The sequence below is a fragment of the Dendrobium catenatum genome, unplaced genomic scaffold (genome assembly GCF_001605985.2).
Source record: "Dendrobium catenatum unplaced genomic scaffold, ASM160598v2 fragScaff_scaffold_651, whole genome shotgun sequence".
In the NCBI taxonomy this organism is placed as follows: Eukaryota; Viridiplantae; Streptophyta; class Magnoliopsida; order Asparagales; family Orchidaceae; genus Dendrobium; species Dendrobium catenatum.
This window is the reverse complement of record NW_021319113.1, coordinates 1,489,744-1,501,765: the sequence shown is the minus strand read 5'-3', so window position 1 is coordinate 1,501,765 and position 12,022 is coordinate 1,489,744. Positions and strand designations below refer to the sequence as shown.

General features: G+C 35.6%; 1 protein-coding gene across 32 annotated transcripts in view; it reads left to right on the top strand.

Annotated features, from left to right (window-relative positions):
- Window positions 1–7,629: 7,629 nt before the first annotated feature.
- The window catches only part of LOC110115246 (STE20/SPS1-related proline-alanine-rich protein kinase), a 54,915-nt gene continuing 50,522 nt past the window's right edge, over window positions 7,630–12,022 (top strand). For 29 of the 32 annotated variants that reach the window (XM_020848432.2, XM_020848426.2, XM_020848424.2 and 26 more), the window contains exon 1: window positions 7,631–7,951. The gene's annotated coding sequence lies outside the window, so the exon portion shown is untranslated. Of the gene's footprint in view, window positions 7,952–12,022 lie in introns of all 32 variants that reach the window. The other 3 variants (XR_003701000.1, XM_028695537.1, XM_028695536.1) reach the window with 2 other exon arrangements.

Here is a 12,022-nt window from a genome sequence, read left to right as displayed (position 1 = left end):
TATATAGCGTGCATTACTTATTTGGAGTTCGAGGAATTCAGTGACATGAGAAATGTTCTCAAGAGGATGCTGGGCTATTTGTTCGGTCAGTAGGATTGTAGTTGGAGGACGGAGGTCAGAGGAATCGTAGTCGGGCCACTCAGGTCGGAGGGACTAACGTTGGTGGATGACAATGGTCGAAGGGATGGCTGGCAGGCGAGGGTGGTTAGAGGAATTGTAGTTGATGGGTGACAAAGGTCGAATGGACTATAGTCGACGGAGGGACCATAGTTGGCAGTTGATATAGTGCTCCATCGGATGACCCATAATGATTCCATCGATCATAGAGTGTTTATCAAGCATTTAAGATCCTTAATGATATTAAAATTTAACTATCTTGGTGTCGTTGGATTCGCCTCGTTAAGGCTGCTCAATTTGACTATAATTATGACATATTTGAAAATAATTTAATTATCTAATTTATGCCTTGAAACTTCCAAATATACTTTGGTCCCTTGATTTAGGCCCATTTGGGCTCATATTGGACCGATTTTAGTGTAGTTGAGTTAATCTCACTGAGTCATTCAATTTAATTATAAATTTGCTGAAATTGGAGTTCAAATGATCCAATATTTAATTTCGAACATTTCAAACTTTTTTATACCTTGAGAGTTGAGATTCATGCTCAATCAAAGCAATTTTTTTATGGCGTATCAATAAAATATTTATTTTTAAACTATATAAAATATGGAAATCTTATATAAATGAATAGAATGGTTCTTTAAATAAATAATTAGATCATCATTAATTAGTATCTGATCAAAATCTTAATGGGTAATTTGTTAAATATTCAGGAACATAATGAATAATTAAATAAGTTAATACTAAGTGTATTTTTTATTTATCTAATAAAAATTTAAAATTTTATTCATATTTAATAATCTTACTACAAGAAAATGCATTATTGCCGGGCGGATGAAATCCGCTGGTAACAATCAAAATCCGATGGAAATAAGATATTTCCAGTGCATTTCGGCTGCAAATTGTTCCGACGGTAATTCACGCGTCAGAAAGTCAACACCGACGAATTTTTTTTTGCCAAAAATATTTTAGGCGTATCTTCCAGCGAAACACCGGCGAAAAAATAAGAGCAGTCTATGCCTTTTCATCGTCGTATTCTAGCGTAAGATTCGTCGGTAATTCCTGCAAAAAAAATACGCCAGAAATACTGGCGCATAATCAGCCGCCTAAAACAACGTCCTTTTATCGACCTACATCACCGTCGCAATAGCCGCTAGAAGTAACGGCACAAATTTATGCCTGAAATGTCATTTTATTGTATTACCAACATTGTTTCATGCGGAAGTAACGACACAAATTTCAAGGCAGCTCTCAGAGTTGAGCGAAGAGAGGGAAAGAATGGCTCGATCTCAGAGCGTCGGCACAGCTCTCAGATGCGAGAGAGGGAAAGCAATCAGCAGTTCTCTGACGGGAGAGAGGAAAAGAAATGAGAACTCGTTCGGCGGATTGGCCTAAATAGGGCTTTAACCGGCACATTTTATGGTGTCTTATCCGCCAGTTATATAACCGGCGGATATTACATAGGTATTGCTTCGTTGAGTTTAAGTGAGCCAGCGTAATATTCGTCGGTGATTCAGTCGGTACTTACCGGCGTAATATGCGCCGGAAACCTTTGAAATGCTGGCGAAAAGCCGACGGAATTTGCGCCGGTATTTTCGTGGCGGATATTGTGCCGGAAATTGCGCCGTTAACTTACCAGCGCATATTCCGCCAATACGTGTGCCGGTGTTACTGACATAAAATATTCCGTCGGAAAGTCCGGCGGTAATAGCACATTTTCATGTAGTTAATATATAAATAGATAAATGTAAATAAATATTATATAAAAACTATAAAATTGCTCATCATCAAATGCATTTATTTGTTTACAATCCCATTATAGGTACCCAAACGCATGACATATGAACAAAAATTTTATATTGATAGATTTCATAAAGCTTTCATTTGTCGCATAAGAACATTCCTTAACGCGAGTTATTTGTATTATTTTTTGTGATTCTTCCATATGGAACATGTCGCCATACAATAATGATCGAGTAATCCTTAAGTCTCCAAACAGGTTCACACATAAAATTCTAATTGTAAATGTGAAAGCTTAAATGATTTAAATAAAAGTACCGTGGAAAGTTTCTGTCAAGAGCTTCTACTATACCTTTTTCCCTATTAATTATTTATTGCGGACGCTGCCTGAAATTAACCAGAATGCGTCACGTCAGCCTGCGCTTTGTACTGTAGCTCGGTATTGCTTGGTACCACGGCTCGATACTGCTAATATGGCGCTTTTGGTTGATCTCTGAATGAGATTCTGCATCCGATCTCCTCGCAGACTATGGTTCTGCCGCCCCAAACAAACATGTCAACATTGATTCTTCCAACTCCCACCATGTAATATACTATGTATGATGTACATTTGTTACATCAAGCCAATACCTTCCTTTAAAAGAAGGGCCTCATTTGTAATGGGCTGCAAACACTAATGGATTCATTTAGACTGGGCCATGCCCCGTGGTTTTTCATCATTTTCAGGGGTTTTCACGTAAAAACTATATTGTCTCTTATGAACATTTCACCATCTCTTTGATTTGTTTGTGTGCTAGATCTTCGTACAATGCTAAGACGTTAAACTTTATCATTCTCTATCGTTGCTAATATTCCAGGACGCAACATGTAGCACATTTATCAATCACATAATATGCTTGAGATGTTTCGACGAACATAAATTTAGTGAGGAGAGAAAATCAAACGTGAAAGATAGATAATCTGGGCAAGTTATGGGTAATATGAAACAATATTAAAAAAAAAGAACCAAGGCTTCGTTTAGAGCTTTTTGCCATAGCTATTTTGCAGCTTTCAATAATTTTTTTTTATGAAAAAGTAAATTTAGAAAGCTTTCGGGATGACTTTCTCGTTGCTTTCGCTACTAAAAATAGAGCATAAAGTCAAAATTTTTTAACGGCTATAGATGATCTATCACAGTGATTTTAACCGTGACTAGATGTTGCTGTCATTATTTATTTTCAACAGCCATTTAAACCATTGATTTTATCCCTGGTTTAATCAGATTTCCTCGTTACCTACTACTTCATTTGTCGATTCACGGCCTAGCCGCGGTCAACCTCACCTCGCACCCAGTTCTTGAACGCACGCGTGACGATCGACCGCTTGCTCTCACCTCACCTATTCGCGAGCTCTTCCACCGCCTCTCTCAGCTAATTGAACCGGTGGATCGCCTTTTTGTCCTGCTCGCGAGCTCTTCTTGCTTATCCGAGGTTTTTTTTTACTGTTCACAGGCGTCTCCACCGAGCAACTACCGGCGACATTTGTCCAGTCCGGTGAGTGAGAAAATATAGAGCGGTAGCCTAACAACATTTTGCCAATATTTAGTTATGTATTGACACATTATTTGTTTTAGCACGCTAGATCTATGTGCTCCTCTCCATGCGAGAGAAGAAACCGAGTGTAGCTGCTATTTCCTTCTTGTGTGACCCTACTGAAACGAAAGGAAAAACCCAGGAGATTTTGAACCATCAATATGTGATTTACTAAGAACCCTTCCCTTGCATACGTTGGAGGTAAGGCTCACGTTGATTCTTATTCCAGCTGCTATTGTTTTCATTTTTTTTTTTAATTTTTTATGTATACAGATAATCAAGAGGGGTAAGCAAATCTTGCTTCAGAAGAGATTTGAGTTTGGAGCATTACATACGTATATTTTCATCAAGTTTGATAGTGAAATGCTTAACGACAACTTAATCCAAATCCCCTTTCAAACCTCAGTAAAATAAAACAAAGACAGAAAGAAAGCTGAAGCGTTTTTTGCCTTGTTTTTGTTGATCTCATTTTTGAATGAGGTCTATTTCTTCGAGTTGATCTTAATGCTTAGGTCTTCCTAGTATAATGTCAACATCGCCTTTAGGATTCCCAATGACCAGTCTCAGCCTTGTGATTCGACCAAAATTAAAGCCAGTTTGATCTTAATCAAATTTAATTCCAAGCATGATAGTGTGATCGAACATAGTTGAGTTAATTTGGCTCGATTTGAGTATGATTTGAACTTGACCAACTTGATTGAAACTGCATAACCGTCTTAGGTTAATTGGAATAAATTAGATTCCAATCTGCATTGATCGAAGCACGTCGATGTAAATCGGTGCCATACCGAGTTGAATGACTAGGATCTAGTTCGATTTAAACGATGACAACTCCGATTAGCCCCCAAGTGACTCGTTGCGAGCTGCGGGCCAATTAAAACTGAATTGACATTAATTTAGTGTATTAAATTGATTTGAACCTGTCTAAATTAAAATTTCAACTAATTTTGCTTAATTAGCATATCAATTTTAATAAAATTAACCTTATTATCTATTAAATTTAATTAAGTTAAAGGTCGGCAGTCGAATCTGTCAATTTCTCCCTCCCAATTCCATTAAAATTTAAATGAAGGCACTTTGTGCGCTTTTTGGTATCATTTAGATCTAGATAAAGAGGCAGTTAGATCTTAGAACCTAGAAGGGGATCGCTCTTGATCCCGATTCCTCCTGTGTTTATTCTCTGCAGTTCGTGCGTGAAACTCCAGTTGAACTCCCCTAATCTCCTATTCGTTCTTGTGTGAAATCCCTGGCCCTGCCCGCGTGAAGCCACCCATTCAAATCCCGCACAGCCTGCTTCTACACTTCGACTCCTGCACTAGCACAACACCCAATACCGTGAAGAAGCCCACAAGAATTTCAGTCCACGCGAAATCCACCTGGCCCGAACATCCACCTACTTCAGCCCTTTTCAACTTGCACCTTGCTCATTTGAATCGTGAGCCGCCGGCTACTGCTTGTGTAAAGATGTCACGATCCGGTCCGGCTAGCCCGAATTAATGGGGCGGGAACAGAAGGTCGGAGAATACTTATTTCATATCATAAAATTTTCATTTCACAATTGACATAACCATAAATATCATCCAATAACAATGTAAGAAAGAGCCACTAAACATCCAAACTAAAATATCCTAAATACATTAAAACATAAAATCACTTAAAAACATAAGCTGAATACATCAACTAACTCTACAATACATCAACTAACACATTACATAACAGAATTTCTTTCCTTAACAATCCTCCTTAATTTCCTTAAGAAATTCAAAGTTTCTCTTAAACCCTAGAAAATTTTCTCTTCCAAAAATCTTTGAGAACAAAGGAGAAATGTAAATTCTAATGCATACCTTAGTCTCCTCTACGTTTTCCCCAAGTCCGACCGCCGAAATCAATGTCGGAGGCGCCGCCCGTCGCCCCTCTCCCGTCCGCTTTCTGCCCTTCGCTCTATTCGTCCAAAAGAAACAATGGGGACCCTTAAGAGAGTGGAGTTCATGATATTTGCATAAAATCTAAATTGCCCTCACTTGAATTATCTCCGCTTTAATATTTAATAAGGGTAGTTTAGGTATACTAAAACTTCTAACATTTTTAACTTTCAATTTAAGCGAAATTGAATATAAGTTATTCATATCAATTTGCTCGAAATTTTGCGTAGAATTTTATAAAATTAATTTCGTCGAATTCTGATGCTTTTGAAATTTTACTTAATTTTTTTCGCGATGCATCGAGATACGTGCAACGCTTATGATCATCGATTTCAGGTTTTAAGGAATTTGTACCCAACAGCTTCTTCAATCAAGTTTTCTGCAGGGTTCGTATTTCAAAACTTATTCAACAAATTTTCACTAAAGGATTATTACATTTGATGCCACGTTTCACGCCTAAGCTTGCTTGTGGTTGAAGGAGTTATGGTAATTTTATTGCTTTTGAAGCTGCTTTCTAGTAAAAGAATTTAATTTTTATATTAAAATTTTGTTTCAAGAAGTAATAAAAATGCCGTCCCAAACGAAGTCTAATTTGAAGGAATTAAACTTTATAACCTCATCTAATCATACATTTATTGATATCATTCTGAAATGATTGGATATTTCATATACATATATTGTTGGCTTGTTAAGTGGTGTTCAGGGGATGAAGAAAGAAAGGGGAAGGATTTATTCTTCACATTTGTTTCCTGATACTATTCTTGCTGTTGCGTTTATTTCATCCCTCTATGCCCGTTGTCAGGAACAACCCCACCGAATCTGCATGGTATTTATTTCCCCACAGTTTTTGCTTATCCATTAGAAATTGTTCTAAGTTCAAACATTTTGGCTGCACTTTTTCTTTTTCTAGCATATTAAAGTGATATGCTAGAGATGGGGATTCTGAATTGAGATTTTAAAACTACAGTTATTATTATTATTATTTATGGTTCATCAAATACATGAGATAAAATGAATTGCTTCCTGTATGTGATATGTGTAATGTAGAATGATTTGGACATTTGGCTTCTCTTTAATTTTGCCATACACATTTTTAGATTCCCTTTGTTCAATGAGAAGTCTATCTATCTGAGATGGAAATGAGACAAATAACATATATGGATGTGTTCTTTATTGGGAGTTCATATGCATCATTTTCATTATAAAGAATTCTTAGAATGGTTTTTCAGTATAATTTTTTTTTAAACTAAAAACTTTTGTGATAGAAAGCTGCTTTAAAAAACAGTAAAAAAGTCATCCCAAACGATGTCTAAGGCTTTGTTTGGGACAACTTTCGTCCTACTTTCTAAAATGACTTTCTAATATAAAATTTTCTAATTCATGAAATTTTTATACTAGAAAGCTGTTTTAAAAAAACAATATAAAAGTTGTCCCAAATGAAGCCTAAGATTTCATTTGAGACAGCTTTCACTCATTAAATTTTTTATAGCTTTCATTTTTTTTTGTATTAAAAAATTGTTTTAGAAATCAATAAGAAAATTATCTCAAATGAAGTCTAAAAATAATTGTGAAGGACTAGCTGAGAGAGAGTGCTTAGAGGCAAGGAAAGAAGTAGCAGATTAGAAAATTGCTGTAGTTTTTTCTTAGCTGCTCAGTGGTACACTTGTAAGCTTGGGTGATGAATTAATTTATAATTCTTTCTCAAGCAGCTTCAAAAGTTTGTGTCAACTACACATTTATAATGACGAAAATTTTGCCAATATGGGCATCAGTTAGTCAAAGCTTAGTTGAAAAGATGGCTTTATTCATATTTATTCTCATTATCTCACCTTTACATCTCATAACGTAACGTTGATTACTGCAACTCTCTGACGTGTTTACGTTTTTATCATTTCAGACAAACTATTATGAGCCAGAGATAGTAATACTTACCATGCAAAGAGAGGAACATTTGGAGAGTATCGATGAAGCAATTAAAGAAATTATTGAATATTGTATGAGGGAGGCTAATTAGAATCATCACAGAAAAATAATAATTTTTTTTACTAAAAGTTAATTAGTAAAAGATGTCGAACAAAAAATATATTTCCGAGACAAATTTTGATGAATTTTTGTCCATCCAAATCCGACAAAGCTAATCCATACCCATTTGATCTAATTTTTAGAAAGAACTTTTGAACTTAAGCTTCTCCCGATATTACTTTGTTTTTTTTTTAATTTATTTTTATTTTATTTTTGATCTTCGTGAGCTCGAACTTCTGCCCAGTTAGTCGTCATTGGGACCCTAGCATTGGTCGGGTCCAGCATGGCGATTCTTCCTCAGTACGATTCCAGAAGTCCGAGCTAGTTTTCTATCTGAACCAAACCATAGACCCAAAGGAAGCGAAATCGGAAAGGGTTTCCTCGAATAATTCTTGCAATCGGCTTCTATCTCCCTCCCTCTTACGGGGAAGAGAGGTGACTGGATTGTGAGAACGACATCGAACCAGATTTCCACGGCGGAAGAGAATAGTGCCGTATACAGAGGTAATATAAGTGACGGAAAGACCATGGGCGGTTCCTTTTGTTTGCGTGGATAACTCTTCGATAATAGTAAAGGTAAGCGTTAAGCTTTGCTAGTTAGCCTTCTCATCCGAGTCTAGGAGAAGTTCTATTTCGTTTGTCAAATAAACCCTAGGGCTCCGCTGTCAGTTGGTAGTTTGAATCTGGTATTTTTGTTTTTTGCGTTCAAATTTAGTTTTTATATGTGGATATGATCTATAAATTGTTATAACTCAAACTGTTTTTGCCTCTTGTTTTATTTTAGTGGACCAATTTCATCCTCCTTCTACTCTTTTTCTTTATTTTGAAATTATAGAAGCTGAGATTTATTATGGTGGAGGCCTGTAAAGGAGAACAGCAATGAGATGTTTGATCGAAATGTAATCAGACCCAAATTCGGAAATTTTTGGCTGGACACTTCTCTTGCTACTCCGTGGATCTTGGCTGAGCACTTGTGCTTCGTATAATACTGTAACGAGATTTCGCATGCGTGAGGGATTGGAAAGTAGTAGTCTTTCTTTTGAAATTGGACATTTGGTTTCACTGACTCCGAAACTATATATAGAAGCTCCTTTGAAAAGTCGCTTACTATATTAGGGTAATAGTTGTAATTCATTCCAGCTTATTGGTCAGAATAGGTCCTCCTTAAATTTCTTACCTTGTTTTCTACGAGTCCTTTTTCTGGCATTGGACGTCAGAACATTTGTAATCAAATTACAATGAAGAAAAGCCATTGATTCAGTACAACTACCAGCTGGATGTACTCATAAAGGTATATACCTGTGTCTGGATAAGTGGCCATGAAGGAAACCCTAAAGCAAGGACATCGCTTTGTTCACATGAAGATTGCTTCTCACAAAGAAAAACATAAGTACATGAATATAGCCTCCAGGAAAAAAAAAAAAAACTTAAACATATTGGACATGCCAAAATGCGAGTCAAATAAATTAATCTCTCTGTTCGTGTCTTATCATGAAGCATTTTAAGGTGTAAGATGAGGTAATGTTGCATGTAATTATTCTCAATTAGAGCAGATGTTACTAATATGATGTGGTTTTATACGTCTCAGAATCTCTTAAATAGGTCTTTTTCCTAAATATTTAAGCAATCTTAGTGACATTTGTGTTATGATGCCTAAGGTAAAGTATAAACTCCCGAATATGGTAGTATCTAGCCATTGATACAACGTTGTTTGAACTTCCTGTAAGATTTTGTGCTCTTATCATCAGATTCTCTTGCTTTGTTCTACTTAAGTGCCATTCCTAATGTGAGTGTATATGGCCATAAAAATATACAACATGCGTAACTTGTGGACATAAAATGAGCGATGGAGTTGTTTAGAACAATATCTTTATAATAAATGATGAGAACATCGTTCAAAGATTCAGACACGTGTACCGGTGATGGAATCGTAGATCGACGGCTATGATTCAACGTCTTTACTTTTGATGTATTTTTATGTTTTATTTAGTTTTTTTTTTTTTTTCAGTTTTTTGAGTTTACCCCTATGGGGAGTGTTATATTATTGTAGCCCGGAGAGCAATTGTGTACTTTTCTTTTCTTCATGTTTGAGACCTATACATAGCGGTCTTATGCTTTATAAAAGCTTGATAATGATTAAATGAAATTTTGCTTCTTCTTCTTCTTCTTCTTGTGAGTGCACTAGAGAGAAGAGAGAACTCAATGTGTTGGTGAGTGCAATACCCACTAGTCATTGGAAGTGTCAGTGGCTCGTGGTTTATTTTTCTTTTCCTTTTGCTTATTTCTCTTCCCCACCTGGTAGCCCCTCCTACCACTCCACCGCCGGCCCATCTCTCCACCACCTACCCTCAACCCAAATTAATCCCAACCCCAAACCCCCTCACCCACCAACCCAACCTTTCCCCTTTTCCTCTACCCGGCACCAACACCCTTGCTAATCTCTTTGTAACCGCTTACCATTACTAAATCTTTTAACAAAAATTCTAAGAATTTGACTTGGGTGAAACATAAGTTTTTAAATAGCAAAATTCATGTTCAATATATATTGTTAAATTCCAAAGCAACTCATGTCGCATGTATGCTTCACATTAATAAACCTTTTCGTTCAACTTGTTGTAATATTATCCAATTATTTGTTGAGAAAAATAAAAATGATCCATCAATTTTGACAAGTGCTATCATAAGGTGCGTTGTTCCATTAGTTTCAAAGAGTATAAAACTTCAATTCTATGTTTAGGCATTTCATTAGAGTTTCACTAGACTTTCACTAAAATAATAAATGCAGTTCTTGAATATGGTATTAGGGTTGCAAATGAATCAAACAGAGCACCTACTTGTTCATATTTGAGCTAGTTTATTATCAGCTTTTCCAACCTCGATTCAAGCTTTTCTATTGGTGTTCAAGCTAGATTCGTTTAAAAGGAGAGATGCTTATGTTTGGTTCATATTTGATTCATTTTGTGCTTTTCGAGCTTTAAACAAGATTATGGAGCCTACTGACAAACAATTACCTATAACGTGCCTTCGAAAATATCTAGTGTGTGTTTTTGACCTACCAAATAAGCCCATTTGAGAACATATCTAACGAGTGTTTTCAAGTTACTAAATGAGCTCGTTCACAAATAAATGAGCTCAAAAGATAATTTTTCTTATAAACAAGCTTGTTAATGAGCACTTTAGATAAACAATATAGCAAACATGAACAAATACCTTTTGTTCATGAACCAATACATTCTATTAAAACGGTATAATATTAAAATAAAATTAAATTTTTTATAAAATATGAATTATTTGTTATAATAAAAATAAAAATTATATGAAAACATACAAAATAAAGATTTAATTAAGCTTCTTAACAAATATTATATCGAGCTTATTCATGAGCTTTAATTGATATTGTTTATGGCATAAATGAGCTAAATATATAACTATTCAAGTTTGTTTTTTTAACAGTTGAGTATTTAAAAAATTGTTCGAATTTATTTATTACTTAAAAAAAATCATGAACGAGCTTTGATCAAGTCAAGCCATGAGTAGCTTGTAGAACACTCAGTTTATTTGTATCCCTATCTATTACCCTATAATCCTAGACACACCCACACAAGGTAGCCTACTGCTTTATTTTATGATATTTGTGTAATAATTAGCATGGCTTGAGAAATTATTATATTTGCGATAATTGTAGTGGTATCTATTGAAGATAAGATAGTTGAAAATGTACATAGTTAATTTCAACAAACATAGGATATGGATACACATTTAAGACATGCAAATAAAATTTATGCTAAGGATTGGGAAAGTAAAGAGATATATAAATGAAAATGATATTTCCAAAATAGCTTGGGATAATGGTCAAACTGAGTTCATTTCAAAATTTTCTTGGATGCTGACCTTTAAAGTCGCCTTAGATGGTTTGGTCACATAAAACGGCGGCCTTGTGATAACTCGGTTAGGAGAGTAGAGGTATTAGATTTGACTTATGTTAAGAAAGGTAGGGGTAAACCTAAAAAGACTTGGTTAGAAAATATTAGGAATGACCTTTCTTTATTAGATTTAAATGAGAATTTGACTTTTAATAGGACACAATGGAGAAAAAGGATTCATGTAGCCGCACGTAGTGGGATAAAGGCTTGATGTTGTTGTTGTTGACCTTTAAACTACCAATGTATCGAGCCAGCATATGGTTATCTCTCTAGTTTAAATTGTTACGTGCACTGAATCATATAACTCAAACTGTCGACGAGAGTCCTCTTCTTCATCGAGCTTGAAGAGCTATGGTTCAATAAGTGGGAAATGTTGCTGCTTGCATCGTGGGTTGTGAGCAGGAGACTCGTGGATTGCTGGCATGGTTTCCAGTCTTTCTAATCGGGTGCTCGAATTAGTGTTACTTCTTGTCTTTATATTTTGGATTTCTTGTCACGTCTTGACCATAAATTAGTGAAACTTGATGATGAGTTCATCCAATTGTTTGTTGAGATTGGACTGAGCAGTCCACAAGGTCTCTATTGTTCGATCAGAATATCAACTGCTGGACGATTGGTACCCTCTCTCATTGCCCTGAATTAGAGGTTCTGCTACGAAAACTACGTAGAAGCCAGATGCGAAGGGAATTAGAAGAAATATTTTCCAGTAGTTTAACAAAATCAG